Here is a 17,789-nt window from a genome sequence, read left to right as displayed (position 1 = left end):
GGATTGGGTGGCGTTCATTAAAAGCTAAGTCCTTTGACGCCCCGAGTCGCCCTCCTACCCGAATGATGCCATCTTGGTCTAAGTAGGGATTAAGTGAAAGTATTGCACTTTTCCCTGCAATTGGTTTTCCGGCCTTTAGATAATTATATTCGGAACTATAATGTTGTTTCTGATAGATTTTAATTAAAAGTCGTGTAGTGGCCTTAATTTCATCAGGGGAGATTAAGTGCGACATGACCTGGAATGAATTTTTTATTTCGGGGTGGGTTCTTCGGTAGAACCTCATGACGTATGATAATACCCGTAGAGCCCTAGGTAGGTCGGAAAAGCGTTGAAGAATATCGGTAGGATTGACGGTTGTTGTTGCGCAGGTCTTTGCCCTCTTTTCCTCTACGGAGGTGATGTAGTCACTTTCTTGTGCTGGCCATTGGGAAGTGTCTTCTTGCAGCCAAGAAGGTCCCTGCCACCACAACGAATTGTTGACCAATTCAGACGCAGGTAATCCTCTGCTACCTAAATCTGCTGGGTTGGACTCTGAGTTCACGTGCAACCAGTCCCTATGTCCGACCATGTCGATGATCTTGGTGATCCGATGTGCGACGAAGGTTGACCAGGAACAGGGCGGTTTCCTTATCCATGCGAGGACGATCGTTGAATCCGTCCACAGGTGCACTTTCACTGGTCCCAACTTGAGATTCCTGAAAATTGATTCGGTGATTTCCGCTAACAGCACGGCTCCGCAAAGCTCCAATCGTGGAAGAGAAAGAGTTTTCACTGGTGCTACTCGGGTTTTGGCTAGAAGTAGGTTTGTGCAGACATTATCATCCGTTTTGACACGCATGTAGATGACTGCTGCATAAGCCTTCTCGGATGCGTCACAAAAGCCATGGATCTCGATGTCGGTTCCTGGAGAAAAGTTGACCCATCTAGGTATCCTGATTTTATCGATTTCATGGTATTGGTCGGTGAAGGTTTTCCATCGTTCTAGCGTACTGCTCGATACTGGGTCGTCCCAAGCGGTGCCTTCTAACCAAATACTCTGCATGAGTATTTTTGCCACAATGACCATAGGCGCAAGCCAGCCTAGAGGGTCGAAAAGTTTGGCTACAGCGGATAAGACTGCTCGTTTGGTGATGTTTTCACCATTTTCCAGGGTTCCTGCCTTTAAATAAAATACGTCTGAGTGATACGAGCGTTCCATCGTATTCCCAGGGCTTTCACCGAACTAGCTTCTTCGAACGCTAAGAAATCCTCGCTGAGCAAGTCCGTTTTGGGGATGTCCTTTAGAATTTCCTTACAGTTTGAAGTCCACTTGCGTAATGGAAAGCCAGCTGAGTGTAAGGCTTCGTGAATCTCGTTTCTTGCTTTGATGGTTGACGCTATTGTGTGTCCTCCAGATAAAACATCATCTACGTACATACTCTCTCTTAGTATGCTAGCCGCTGTAGGGTGTGAATTTGTGACGTCGTCAGCCAGTTGTAGGAGCGTTCTTATCGCGAGATATGGCGCGCAATTCACTCCGAAGGTAACCGTCTTTAATTCCTAAAGACTAATAGGGTCATTCGGGGAAGTGCGATGCACAATACGTTGAAATTTGGTGTGATTTTCGTTCACCCAAATTTGTCGATACATCTTTTCGATGTCGCTATTGAAGACGAAACGGTATAGTCTCCATCGTAATATAAGGATGGGTAGATCGGCTTGTAGAACTGGGCCTGGGAGTAGAATATCATTTAGGCTCTTCCCGTTGGCCGTAGGGCTCGAGGCATTGAATACTACGCGTACCTTTGTAGTGGTACTTTCCGCTTTAATAACGGCGTGGTGGGGCAGGAAATAATTATCCGAATCGTCGGATGGAATATTCTTTTCAATTTTTCTCATATGTCCGAGCGTTTCATATTCTGACAACACTCGAACATATTCTTTTCCTAAATCTGGGTTTTTTATTAGCCGCCCCTCATTCCGGAAGAATTGAGAGCATGCACGCTTCAGGGATGGTCCTAAGTTAATATTGTTAGGGTAATCCTGCCGGAATGGTAGTGACACGGTGTACCTTCCATTCTCACTTCGCTGCGTTGTTTCTTTAAATAGTTGTTCGCAGTACCTTTCATCCTCATTTAATATTTTATTTTTGGGTACATTTTCTACCTCCCAGAAAGCTTTGAGTTGGTTGTCTAAGGCAACCTCGTTGTAGAAAGACATAATGCTCTTCGTTGGATTCGGTGATTCGATACGACCGGTTAGTATCCAACCGAACACTGTCTCTTGGGCTAAGAGTGTGTTTAACACATTCTTCTTTATATCGCTCATTATAATTTGGGGATATACGTCTCCGCCAAGTATGAGGTCTACGTCTTCGTTGATGTAGAACCTCTTGTCTGCCAAAACCAAGTCTGGGAATGCCTGCATAGTCATTGCGTTGATATGGCAGGATGGAAGATTCCCAGTGAGTTTCGCTAGAACGAGTACGGGTGTAGTCAGGCTGAAGCATGGATCCACTGGTGAACGTAATTCGATGTTGGATGCTTCTTTCACCTGAGCTGTCACCGCATTTGTGATGCCTGAAACATGGGCATGCATTTTCCTCGTTGGCAAATTGATTCTGCGTTTCAGTCTTTCAGTTATAAAGGAACATTCAGACCCAGAATCAATTAATGCCCGCGCGGCGAAGTCGGTACCATTATGGTGAATGTGTACGCGAGCAGTTCCTAATAGCACACCTGTGCTGGAATTGGCATGGCAGGATTTGACATTCTGGTTCGTAGAAGAGGGTGGTTGTCCCGATTCCTGTCTTTTCCGTGCCTGTACCGAAGTTGATGGGGTATTATCCGCATCTTTGAACGGGTTGCGCACCGCCGGTTGCTGAAGTCTGTCCGCATGCAGGAGCGTGTGGTGACGAGAGTGGCATTTGGCACAGTTGTACGAACTGGTGCACCTCGTCACTGTGTGTCCTGGGGATAAACAATTCAGGCAGCCATTTGTGGATTTGACGAATTTAATCCTTTCTACCGGATTTAAATCGCAAAAACGTGAACAGTTGCGTAATCTGTGCTCCGTAGATTTGCACATTTTACATATTGATTTTGTTGTTTGCTTGGTTACTTTGGTTTGAAAAGCACCAAGTCTTTTTGTAGGGTTTTCCGTCGACTGGCGCGACGTGTTTGATTTTTGCACTTTAGAAGTGGCATTCCCTGTAAAACCAGACACGGTTTCAAGTGTCTGGAAACGATTTTACAAGAATTTGTCCATATCCTCCCACTTGGATATGTCCGTCTTGTGGTCAATGCTCTGCTCCCATAGAGCCAACGTATTTTCAGGTAATTTTGTCGAACATAAATAGGTAATAATCGCATCCCAATTTGAAACATCGATCTGATGTGTTTTTAAAGATGCCAAGCAATTATTTATGTCGCGCTGTAAGGTTTTGATAGAGCTGCCGCACTCGCTATCTATCTTTTTTAGATTAAACAAAATTTGTAGTTGTGAGTTTACGAGAATCCGCTTATTCTCGTATCTCTCACATAGGTTTTTCCAGGCTGTTTCGAAGCCTTCATTTGTCAAGGGACATTTCTTGACGATGTCCTTTGCCTCACCTTGAGTTTTCTGATTGAGGTGGAACAACTTTTCTACCGGGCTTAGGCGACTGTTGTTTTTGTATATGGCTGTGAACAGGTCACGAAACGTTGGCCAAGATAGGTAGTCGCCCTTGAACACCTCAGTATCACAAGCTGGCAGGCGGATACTATGTTCGCGAGCGCGTTCTCCCTCAGGTTTGACTGCCCTATCCTTTTCCTCCTTCAATTTAGTTTGAATTTCAGCCATGTTCGACATGCATCTCAGGAATACGGCATATATGCCGCTTTATGCTTGATCTTGACCGCTGCAATTTTCTTAGCATCGAGCGTGTCAGAGTCAAGCAATTCCTCGAGGGCGGTCTCGGTTTTTTCCCACTTAGCTTGCAACTCTTTTTGCTGTATTGCAAGAGTGTGTATAGTGTGCAGAGCCGCATTTATGTCATTAAAATCGGCCTCGAATTCGATTATTCGATCGGCCAATCTAATATATGATTCCATGTTCATGGATTAAAGTGGAAAGCGAATTAATCAAGGGATATAAAACTTGAAAACCTGAGCGAATCACCCAACCAACAACTATTAAAATTACACAGAATTGATTATTACTTTTAATTTGTTTATTTTTGTCTGACTTTGCAGATTATTTGTGCCGTAAAACAGGGAGCAGGGGGGAGCAATACCAATGTGTTTTGTGTAAATAAAGGGGGCCACTCGCCACTTCAATCGTCAATTTTATTAAGTGCGCGCGTTGATATGAACTCGACGAAAAGTGTGAAACCGTGAAATAAATGTTGTGCAACAAAGAACAAAACTGTGTAGCAAGATTAATTAAGTAAATTAGTGAAAATAATAGTGACGCAAAAGAAATTAAATTTTGCCGCAGTCAAATGGCGTGAAATTTTTGTGAAAGTGAGGTTATGTGCACCTCTTCCCTGTGCTGTGTCTGGAGAGCCTTACCGCTGGTGGGGGGACAGACCAGATAGTCACAAGGAATCTTAACCGACGTTAATGCAACGCGTTTGCACTTATTTCCTTTTTTGGCACTACACAGTTTTTTCACACTTTTCGCGGTTAACTACAATCACGTATGACACTTTAAATGATTTTTCGCACTTTTTATTTATTGTTTTTAACCAACCAAAAAAAATGTGGCAAGAAATATTGCACTTACTCTGGCTTTTTGTGGCGATTTGTATAGTGGTGTTTATGTGGCAAGTAGTTTGTGTGATGCAGTGGCTTCCGCTGGCTGTCGCTTGCTCAGTGTTTTGACGTTGGTATTAAATAATAGACTTTTTTGTTGGTGGGCAAAATAATTTTCCTGATGAATTTTTCGTGCTAATTATGTTGTGGACTGTATTGTTAAGGTGCTGTTTCCAATTCCTGGTGAGATAGGACCAAATGTTCGGCCGCTGTGCGTCTAATCCTGGAGAGGTGGGCGCACCGGGTCGATCTCAGTGGGAATAGGTGTATGGAATAGAAAATAAGCAAATAGACGAGATTTCTCGTTATAATATATGTGGTTTATTGTATAACTATATGAATTAGTTGGTTACAATATTACCTGAATTTATTGTGATCAGAACGGCAGAGATCGTTGGCGGCAGATGCGTGCTGGTTGGCTGTTGAAATCAAAGAGGCCGGTTGTATAGCAAGCTACAACCGTTGACCCGCAAAATCCTCCGTTTTGGAGGGGAAAGGCACCCACACATCAACCCCGACATGCATATGCATGAGTGCTGACAAAAAGCACACATACACGTGCATGTACATGCATGCACATACATGAGGGTGATGGTGTGGGTGGTTATAAATTAATTCGAGTATCGAGTATCGATTTGCAGAGTTGCATTGGGGGGGGTCGCAATCAGATGCGGAAAAGTTAGGCATCCTGCCTAAACAAGCAGCAAAAATAAGTTATAATGCGTTAAATCGTTTCGAAATGCGTTTTTAATCGTGTGTAGTGTACGGAAATAACAAAAAAAAATTTTTTCTTCAACTTAGAAAAGTAAAAATGTAAAATGCCATAAAAACAAATGTTTTAAACATTGAAACCACTTTTTCCACAACTACAAACGATGTTATTGATTGTAGTGAAATAATTCTTTAAATTTTTTTTTTGTTGTGAGCTTAAAAACATAATATATTATGTTTTAAGCAGCAAAAATAGGTTATAATGCGTAAATCCATATAAAATGCGTTTTTAATCGTGTGTAGTGTAGGGAAATAACAAAAAAAAAATTGTTTCTTCAACTTAAAAAAAAAATTTTAAATGCCATAAAAACAAATGTTTTAAACATCGAAACCAATTTTTCGACAACTACAAACGATGTTATTGATTGTAGTAAAATAATTCTTTCAATTTTTTTTGTTGTGAGATAAAAACATAATGTATTATGTTTTAAGCAGCAAAAATAAGTTATAATATGTTAAATCGTTTTGAAATGCGTTTTTAATCGTTTGTAGTATACGGAAATAACAAAAAAAAAAAATTTTTTTTCTTCAACTTAGGAAAACTAAAAATGTAAAATGCCATAAAAACAAATGTTTTAAATATTGAAACCAATTTTTCGACAACTACAGACGATGTTATTGATTGTAGTAAAATAATTATTTCAATTTTTTTTTTTGTTGTGAGATAAAAAACATAATGTATTACGTTTTAAGCAGCAAATATAAGTTATAATGCGTTAAATCGGTTTGAAATGCGTTTTTAATCGTTTGCAGTATACGGAAATAACAAAAAAAAATTTTGTTTCTTCAACTTAGGAAAACTAAAAATGTAAAATGCCATAAAAACAAATGTTTTAAACATTGAAACCAATTTTTCGACAACTACACACGATGTTCTTGATTGTAGTAAAATAATTCTTTAAATTTTTTTGTTTTGAGATAAAAACATAATGTATTATGTTTAATATATTATGTTTTAAGCAGGAAAAATGAGTTATAACGCTTTATATCATATGAAATGCGTTTTTAATCGTTTGTAGTAAACTGAGATAACAAAAAAAAATTTTTTCTTTAACTTAGCAAAGCCAAAAATGCAAACTGCCATAAAAACAAATGTTTTAAACATTGAAACCAATTTTTCGACAACTACAAACAATTTTCTTGATTGTAGTAAAATAATTCTTTCAAATTTTTTTTTGTTGTGATCTAAAAAACATAATGTATTATGTTTTAAGCAGCAAAAATAACTTATAATGCGTTAAATCGTTTTGAAATGCATTTTTAATCGTATGTAGTATACGGAAATAACAAAAAAAAATTTGTTTCTTCAACTTAGCAAAAAAAAAAATTTAAAATGCCATAAAAACAAATGTTTTAAACATTGAAACCACTTTTTCGACAACTACAAACGATGTTATTGATTGTAGTAAAATAATTCTTTCAATTTTTTTTGTTGTGAGATAAAAAACATAATGTATTATGTTTTAAGCAGCAAAAATAAGTTATAATGCGTTAAATCGTTTTGAAATGCGTTTTTAATCGTTTGTAGTATACGGAAATAACAAAAAAAAATTTTTTTCTTTAACTTAGGAAAACTAAAAATGTAAAATGCCATAAAAACAAATGTTTTAAATATTGAAACCAATTTTTCGACAACTACAAACGATGTTATTGATTGTAGTAAAATAATTATTTCAATTTTTTTTTGTTGTGAGATAAAAAACATAATGTATTACGTTTTAAGCAGCAAATATAAGTTATAATGCGTTAAATCGGTTTGAAATGCGTTTTTAATCGTTTGTAGTATACGGAAAAAAAAAAAAAATTTTTTTTCTTCAACTTAGGAAAACTAAAAATGTAAAATGCCATAAAAACAAATGTTTTAAACATTGAAACCAATTTTTCGACAACTACAAACGATGTTCTTGATTGTAGTAAAATAATTCTTTAAATTTTTTTTGGTTTTGAGATAAAAACATAATGTACTATGTTTAATATATTATGTTTTAAGCAGGAAAAATAAGTTATAACGCTTTATGTCGTTATGAAATGCGTTTTTAATCGTTTGCAGTATACGGAAATAACAAAAACAAAAATTTTTCTTTAACTTAGCAAAGCCAAAAATGTAAAATGCCATAAAAACAAATGTTTTAAACATTGAAACAAATTTTTCGATAACTGCAAACCATGTAGTTGATTGCAATAAAATAATTTTTTCAAATTTTTTGTTGTGAGCTAAAAAACATAATGTATTATGTTTTAAGCAGCAAAAATAAGTTATAATGCGTTAAATCGTTTTGAAATGCGTTTCTAATCGTATGTAGTATACGGAAATAACAAAAAAAAATAGGTTATAATGCGTAAATCGATATAAAATGCGTTTTTAATCGTGTGTAGTGTAGGGAAATAACAAAAAAAAAATTGTTTCTTCAACTTAGCAAAAAAAAAAATTTAAAATGCCATAAAAACAAATGTTTTAAACATCGAAACCAATTTTTCGACAACTACAAACGATGTTATTGATTGTAATAAAATCATTTTTTCAAATTTGTTTTTGTTGTGAGCTAAAAAACATAATGTATTATGTTTTAAGCAGCAAAAATAGGTTATAATGCGTAAATAGTTATGCAGTGCGTTTTTGATCGTGTTTAGTGTACGGAAATAACAAAAAAAATTAAATTTTTTTTCTTCAACTTAGGAAAATTTAAATTGTAAAATGCCATAAAAACAAATGTTTTAAACATTGAAACCAATTTTTCGACAACTACAAACCATGTTCTTGATTGTAGTAAAATAATTCTTTCAATTTTTTTTTTTGTTTTGAGATAAAAAACATAATGTATTTTGTTTTAAGCAGGAAAAATAGGTTATAATGCTTTAAATAGTTATGAAATGCGTTTTTAATCGTTTGTAGTATACGGAAATAACAAAAAAAGATTTTTTCTTTAACTTAGCAAAACTAAAAATGTAAAATGCCATAAAAACAAATTTTTAAACATTGAAACCAATTTTTGGACAACTACAAACGATGTTCTTGATTGTAGTAAAATAATTCTTTCAATTTCTTTTTGCTTTGAGATAAAAAACATAATGTATTTTGTTTTAAGCAGGAAAAATAAGTTATAACGCTTTAAATCGTTATGAAATGCGTTTTTAATCGTTTGTAGTATACGGAAATTGCAAAAAAAAATGTTTTCTTTAACTTAGAAAAACTAAAAATGTAAAATGCCATAAAACTAAATTTTTTAAACATTGAAACCAATTTTTTGACAACTACAAACGATTTTCTTGATTGTAGTAAAATAATTCTTTCAAATTTTTTTTGTTGTGATCTAAAAAACATAATGTATTATGTTTTAAGCAGCAAAAATAAGTTATAATGCGTTAAATCGGTTTGAAATGCGTTTTTAATCATATGTAGTATACGGAAATAACAAAAAAAAATTGTTTCTTCAACTTAGCAAAAAAAAAATTTAAAATTCCATAAAAACAAATGTTTTAAACATTGAAACCACTTTTTCGACAACTACAAACGATGTTATTGATTGTAGTAAAATAATTCTTTAAATTTTTTTGTTGTGAGATAAAAAACATAATGTATTATGTTTTAAGCAGCAAAAATAAGTTATAATGCGTTAAATCGTTTTGAAATGCGTTTTTAATCGTTTGTAGTATACGGAAATAACAAAAAAAAATTTTTTTCTTCAACTTAGGAAAACTAAAAATATAAAATGCCATAAAAACAAATGTTTTAAATATTGAAACCAATTTTTCGACAACTACAAACGATGTTATTGATTGTAGTAAAATAATTATTTCAATTTTTTGTTTGTTGTGAGATAAAAAACATAATGTATTACGTTTTAAGCAGCAAATATGAGTTATAATGCGTTAAATCGGTTTGAAATGCGTTTTTAATCGTTTGCAGTATACGGAAATAACAAAAAAAAATTTTTTTCTTCAACTTAGGAAAACTAAAAATTTAAAATGCCATAAAAACAAATGTTTTAAACATTGAAACCAATTTTTCGACAACTACAAACGATGTTCTTGATTGTAGTAAAATAATTCTTTAAATTTTTTTTGTTTTGAGATAAAAACATTAATATATTATGTCTTTTTTTTTAGTATAGGGAAATAACAAAAAAAAAATTGTTTCTTAAACTTAGCAAAAAAAAAATTTAAAATGCCATAAAAACAAATGTTTTAAACATTGAAACCGTTTTTCGACAACTACAAACGATGTTATTGATTATAATAAAATAATTTTTTCAAATTTGTTTTTGTTGTAAGCTAAAAAACATAATGTATTATGTTTTAAACAGCAAAAATAGGTTATAATGCGTAAATCGTTATAAAATGCGTTTTTAATCGTGTGTAGTGTACGGAAATAACAAAAAAAAATTTTTTTCTTCAACTTAGCAAAACTAAAAATGTAAAATGCCATAAAAACAAATGTTTTAAACATTGAAACCACTTGTTCGACAACTACAAATGATGTTATTGATTGTAGTAAAATAATTCTTTCAATTTTTTTATTTTGAGATAAAAAACATAATGCGTTATGTTTTAAGCAGGAAAAATAGGTTATAACGCTTTAAATCGTTATGAAATGCGTTTTTAATCGTTTGTAGTATACGGAAATAACAAAAAAAATTTTTTTTTTTTCTTCAACTTAGGAAAACTAAAAATGTAAAATGCCATAAAAACAAAAGTTTTAAACATTGAAACCACTTTTTCGACAACTACAAACAATGTTATTGATTGTAGTAAAATAATTCTTTCAATTTTTTTTTTGTTGTGAGATAAAAAACATAATGTATTATGTTTTAGGCAGCAAAAATAGGTTATAATGCGTAAATCGTTATAAAATGCGTTTTTAATCGTGTGTAGTGTACGGAAATAACAAAAAAAAAAAAATTTCTTCAACTTAGCAAAAAAAAAGATTTAAAATGCCATAAAAACAAATGTTTTAAGCATTGAAACCACTTTTTCGACAACTACAAACGATGTTATTGATTGTAGTAAATTAATTCTTTCAATTTTTTTTGTTGTGAGATAAAAAACATAATGTATTATGTTTTAAGCAGCAAAAATAGGTTATAATGCGTAAATCGTTATGAAATGCGTTTTTGATCGTGTGCAGTGTACGGAAATAACAAAAAAAATATAATTTTTTTTCTCCAACTGAGGAAAACTAAAAATGTAAAATGCCATAAAAACAAATGTTTTAAACATTGAAACCAATTTTTCGACAACTACAAACGATGTTCTTGATTGTAGTAAAATAATTCTTTCAATTTGTATTTTGTTTTGAGTTAAAAAACATAATGTATTATGTTTTAAGCAGCAAAAATTAGTTATAATGCGTTAAATCGTTTTGAAATGCGTTTTTAATCGTTTGTAGTATACGGAAATAACAAAAAACAATTTTTTTCTTCAACTTAGGAAAACTAAAAGTGTAAAATGCCATAAAAACAAATGTTTTAAACATTGAAACCAATTTTTCGACAACTACAAACGATGATATTGATTGTAGTGAAATAATTCTTTCAATTTTTTTTTTTTTTTGTTGTGAGATAAAAAACATAATGTATTACGTTTTAAGGAGCAAAAATAAGTTATAATGTGTTAAATCGGTTTGAAATGCGTTTTTAATCGTTTGTAGTATACGGAAATAGCAAAAAAAAATTTTTTCTTTAACATAGCAAAACTAAAAATGTAAAATGCCATGAAAACAAATTTTTTAAACATTGAAACCAATTTTTCGACAACTAGAAACGATGTTATTTATTGTAGTAAAATAATTCTTTCAATTTTTTTTTTTTTGTTGTGAGATAAAAAACATAATGTATTACGTTTTAAGCAGCAAAAATAAGTTAATGCGTTAAATCGGTTTGAAATGCGTTTTTAATCGTTTGTAGTATACGGAAATAGCAAAAAAAAATTTGTTCTTTAACATAGCAAAACTAAAAATGTAAAATGCCATAAAAACAAATTTTTTAAACATTGAAACCAATTTTTCGACAACTACTAACAATGTTATTGATTGTAGTAAAATAATTCTTTAAATTTTTTTTTGTTGTGAGATAAAAAACATAATGTATTATGTTTTAGGCAGCAAAAATAGGTTATAATACGTAAATCGTTATGAAATACGTTTTTAATCGTGTGTAGTGTACGGAAATAACAAAAAAATTTTTCTTCAACTTAGCAAAAAAAAAAATTTAAAATGCCATAAAAACAAATGTTTTAAACATTGAAACCACTTTTTCGACAACTACAAACGATGTTATTGATTGTAGTAAATTAATTCTTTCAATTTTTTTTGTTGTGAGATAAAAAACATAATGTATTATGTTTTAAGCAGCAAAAATAGGTTATAATTCGTAAATCGTTATGAAATGCGTTTTTGATCGTGTGTAGTGTACGGAAATAACAAAAAAAATATAATTTTTTTTCTCCAACTTGGGAAAACTAAAAATGTAAAATGCCAAAAAAACAAATGTTTTAAACATTGAAACCAATTTTTCGACAACTACAAACGATGTTCTTGATTGTAGTAAAATAATTCTTTCAATTTGTATTTTGTTTTGAGTTAAAAAACATAATGTATTATGTTTTAAGCAGCAAAAATTAGTTATAATGCGTTAAATCGTTTTGAAATGCGTTTTTAATCGTATGTAGTATACGGAAATAACAAAAAAAAAATTGTTTCTTCAACTTAGCAAAAAAAAAATTTTAAATGCCATGAAAACAAATGTTTTAAACATTGAAACCACTTTTTCGACAACTACAAACAATGTTGTTGATTGCAATAAAATAATTTTTTCAAATTTGTTTTTGTTGTGAGCTAAAAAACTAAAAAACATAATGTATTATGTTTAGGCAGCAAAAATAGGTTATAATGCGTAAATCGTTATGAAATGCGTTTTTAATCGTGTGTAGTGAACGGAAATAACAAAAAAAATAAATTTTTTTTCTTCAACTTAGGAAAACTAAAAATGTAAAAAGCCATAAAAACAAATGTTTTAAACATTGAAACCAATTTTTCGACAACTACAAACGATGTTCTTGATTGTAGTAAAATAATTCTTTCAATTTTTTTTTTGTTTTGAGATAAAAACATAATATATTATGTTTAATATAGTATGTTTTAAGCAGGAAAAATAAGTTATAACGCTTTATATCGTTATGAAATGCGTTTTTAATCGTTTGTAGTATACGGAAATAACAAAAAAAATTTTTTTCTTTAACTTAGCAAAGCCAAAAATGTAAAATGCCATAAAAATAAGTGTTTTAAACATTGAAACCAATTTTTCGATAACTGCAAACCATGTTGTTGATTGCACTAAAATAATTTTTTCAAATTGTTTTTGTCGTGAGCTAAAAAACATAATGTATTACGTTTTAAGCAGCAAAAATGAGTTATAATGCGTTAAATCGTTTTGAAATGCGTTTTTAATCGTATGTAGTATACGGAAATAACAAAAAAAAAATTGTTTCTTCAACTTAGCAAAAAAAAAAATTTTAAATGCCATGAAAACAAATGTTTTAAACATTGAAACCACTTTTTCGACAACTACAAACAATGTTGTTGATTGCAATAAAATAATTTTTTCAAATTTGTTTTTGTTGTGAGCTAAAAAACTTAATGTATTATGTTTTAAGTAGCAAAAATAGGTTATAATGCGTAAATCGTTATAAAATGCGTTTTTAATCGTGTGTAGTGTACGGAAATAACAAAAAAAATTTTTTTTCTTCAACTTAGCAAAACTAAAAATGTAAAATGCCATAAAAGCTAATGTTTTAAACATTAAAACCACTTGTTCGACAACTACAAATGATGTTATTGATTGCAGTAAAATAATTCTTTAAATTTTTTTTATTTTGAGATAAAAAACATAATGCGTTATGTTTTAAGCAGGAAAAATAAGTTATAACGCTTTAAATCGTTATGAAATGCGTTTTTAATCGTTTGTAGTATACGGAAATAACAAAAAATAATTTTTTGTTTAACTGAGCAAAACTAAAAATGTAAAATGCCATAAAAACAAATGTTTTAAACATTGAAACCAATTTTTCGACAACTACAAACTATGTTATTGATTGTAGTAAAATAATTCTTTAAATTTTTTTTTGTCGTGAGATAAAAAACATAATGTATTACGTTTTAAACAGCAAAAATAAGTTATAATGCGTTAAATCGTTATGAAATGCGTTTTTAATCGTTTGTAGTATACGGAAATAACAAAAAAAAATTGTTTCTTTAACTTAGCAAAAAAAAAAAATTAAAATGCCATAAAAACAAATGTTTTAAACATCGAAACCAATTTTTCGACAACTACAAACGATGTTATTGATTGTAATAAAATCATTTTTTCAAATTTGTTTTTGTTGTGAGCTAAAAAACATAATGTATTATGTTTTAAGCAGCAAAAATAGGTTATAATGCGTAAATAGTTATGAAGTGCGTTTTTGATCGTGTTTAGTGTACGGAAATAACAAAAAAAATTAAATTTTTTTTCTTCAACTTAGGAAAATTTAAATTGTAAAATGCCATAAAAACAAATGTTTTAAACATTGAAACCAATTTTTCGACAACTACAAACCATGTTCTTGATTGTAGTAAAATAATTCTTTCAATTTTTTTTTTTGTTTTGAGATAAAAAACATAATGTATTTTGTTTTAAGCAGAAAAAATAGGTTATAACGCTTTAAATAGTTATGAAATGCGTTTTTAATCGTTTGTAGTATACGGAAATAACAAAAAAATTTTTTTCTTTAACTTAGCAAAACTAAAAATGTAAAATGCCATAAAAACAAATTTTTAAACATTGAAACCAATTTTTGGACAACTACAAACGATGTTCTTGATTGTAGTAAAATAATTCTTTCAATTTCTTTTTGTTTTGAGATAAAAAACATAATGTATTTTGTTTTAAGCAGGAAAAATAAGTTATAACGCTTTAAATCGTTATGAAATGCGTTTTTAATCGTTTGTAGTATACGGAAATTGCAAAAAAAAATGTTTTCTTTAACTTAGAAAAACTAAAAATGTAAAATGCCATAAAACTAAATTTTTTAAACGTTGAAACCAATTTTTTGACAACTACAAACAATTTTCTTGATTGTAGTAAAATAATTCTTTCAAATTTTTTTTGTTGTGATCTAAAAAACATAATGTATTATGTTTTAAGCAGCAAAAATAAGTTATAATGCGTTAAATCGGTTTGAAATGCGTTTTTAATCATATGTAGTATACGGAAATAACAAAAAAAAATTGTTTCTTCAACTTAGCAAAAAAAAAATTTTAAATTCCATAAAAACAAATGTTTTAAACATTGAAACCACTTTTTCGACAACTACAAACGATGTTATTGATTGTAGTAAAATAATTCTTTAAATTTTTTTTGTTGTGAGATAAAAAACATAATGTATTATGTTTTAAGCAGCAAAAATAAGTTATAATGCGTTAAATCGTTTTGAAATGCGTTTTTAATCGTTTGTAGTATACGGAAATAACAAAAAAAAATTTTTTTTCTTCAACTTAGGAAAACTAAAAATATAAAATGCCATAAAAACAAATGTTTTAAATATTGAAACCAATTTTTCGACAACTACAAACGATGTTATTGATTGTAGTAAAATAATTATTTCAATTTTTTGTTTGTTGTGAGATAAAAAACATAATGTATTACGTTTTAAGCAGCAAATATGAGTTATAATGCGTTAAATCGGTTTGAAATGCGTTTTTAATCGTTTGCAGTATACGGAAATAACAAAAAAAAATTTTTTTCTTCAACTTAGGAAAACTAAAAATGTAAAATGCCATAAAAACAAATGTTTTAAACATTGAAACCAATTTTTCGACAACTACAAACGATGTTCTTGATTGTAGTAAAATAATTCTTTAAATTTTTTTTGTTTTGAGATAAAAACATTAATATATTATGTCTTTTTTTTTAGTATAGGGAAATAACAAAAAAAAAATTGTTTCTTAAACTTAGCAAAAAAAAAATTTAAAATGCCATAAAAACAAATGTTTTAAACATTGAAACCGTTTTTCGACAACTACAAACGATGTTATTTATTATAATAAAAGAATTTTTTCAAATTTGTTTTTGTTGTAAGCTAAAAAACATAATGTATTATGTTTTAAACAGCAAAAATAGGTTATAATGCGTAAATCGTTATAAAATGCGTTTTTAATCGTGTGTAGTGTACGGAAATAACAAAAAAAAATTTTTTTCTTCAACTTAGCAAAACTAAAAATGTAAAATGCCATAAAAACAAATGTTTTAAACATTGAAACCACTTGTTCGACAACTACAAATGATGTTATTGATTGTAGTAAAATAATTCTTTCAATTTTTTTATTTTGAGATAAAAAACATAATGCGTTATGTTTTAAGCAGGAAAAATAGGTTATAACGCTTTAAATCGTTATGAAATGCGTTTTTAATCGTTTGTAGTATACGGAAATAACAAAAAAAAATTTTTTTTTTCTTCAACTTAGGAAAACTAAAAATGTAAAATGCCATAAAAACAAATGTTTTAAACATTGAAACCACTTTTTCGACAACTACAAACAATGTTATTGATTGTAGTAAAATAATTCTTTCAATTTTTTTTTTGTTGTGAGATAAAAAACATAATGTATTATGTTTTAGGCAGCAAAAATAGGCTATAATGCTTAAATCGTTATAAAATGCGTTTTTAATCGTGTGTAGTGTACGGAAATAACAAAAAAAAAAAATTTCTTCAACTTAGCAAAAAAAAAAATTTTAAATGCCATAAAAACAAATGTTTTAAGCATTGAAACCACTTTTTCGACAACTACAAACGATGTTATTGATTGTAGTAAATTAATTCTTTCAATTTTTTTTGTTGTGAGATAAAAAACATAATGTATTATGTTTTAAGCAGCAAAAATAGGTTATAATGCGTAAATCGTTATGAAATGCGTTTTTGATCGTGTGTAGTGTACGGAAATAACAAAAAAAATATAATTTTTTTTCTCCAACTGAGGAAAACTAAAAATGTAAAATGCCATAAAAACAAATGTTTTAAACATTGAAACCAATTTTTCGACAACTACAAACGTTGTTCTTGATTGTAGTAAAATAATTCTTTCAATTTGTATTTTGTTTTGAGTTAAAAAACATAATGTATTATGTTTTAAGCAGCAAAAATTAGTTATATTGCGTTAAATCGTTTTGAAATGCGTTTTTAATCGTTTGTAGTATACGGAAATAACAAAAAACAATTTTTTTCTTCAACTTAGGAAAACTAAAAGTGTAAAATGCCATAAAAACAAATGTTTTAAACATTGAAACCAATTTTTCGACAACTACAAACGATGATATTGATTGTAGTGAAATAATTCTTTCAATTTTTTTTTTTTTTTGTTGTGAGATAAAAAACATAATGTATTACGTTTTAAGGAGCAAAAATAAGTTATAATGCGTTAAATCGGTTTGAAATGCGTTTTTAATCGTTTGTAGTATACGGAAATAGCAAAAAAAAATTTTTTCTTTAACATAGCAAAACTAAAAATGCAAAATGCCATGAAAACAAATTTTTTAAACATTGAAACCAATTTTTCGACAACTAGAAACGATGTTATTTATTGTAGTAAAATAATTCTTTCAATTTTTTTTTTTTGTTGTGAGATAAAAAACATAATGTATTACGTTTTAAGCAGCAAAAATAAGTTAATGCGTTAAATCGGTTTGAAATGCGTTTTTAATCGTTTGTAGTATACGGAAATAGCAAAAAAAAATTTGTTCTTTAACATAGCAAAACTAAAAATGTAAAATGCCATAAAAACAAATTTTTTAAACATTGAAACCAATTTTTCGACAACTACTAACAATGTTATTGATTGTAGTAAAATAATTCTTTAAATTTTTTTTTGTTGTGAGATAAAAAACATAATGTATTATGTTTTAGGCAGCAAAAATAGGTTATAATACGTAAATCGTTATGAAATGCGTTTTTAATCGTGTGTAGTGTACGGAAATAACAAAAAAAATTTTTCTTCAACTTAGCAAAAAAAAAAATTTAAAATGCCATAAAAACAAATGTTTTAAACATTGAAACCACTTTTTCGACAACTACAAACGATGTTATTGATTGTAGTAAATTAATTCTTTAAATTTTTTTTGTTGTGAGATAAAAAACATAATGTATTGTGTTTTAAGCAGCAAAAATAGGTTATAATTCGTAAATCGTTATGAAATGCGTTTTTGATCGTGTGTA

This window comes from Eurosta solidaginis, chromosome 3 (assembly GCF_040869045.1).
Source record: "Eurosta solidaginis isolate ZX-2024a chromosome 3, ASM4086904v1, whole genome shotgun sequence".
Taxonomy (NCBI): Eukaryota; Metazoa; Arthropoda; class Insecta; order Diptera; family Tephritidae; genus Eurosta; species Eurosta solidaginis.
This window is presented reverse-complemented; position numbering follows the sequence as displayed.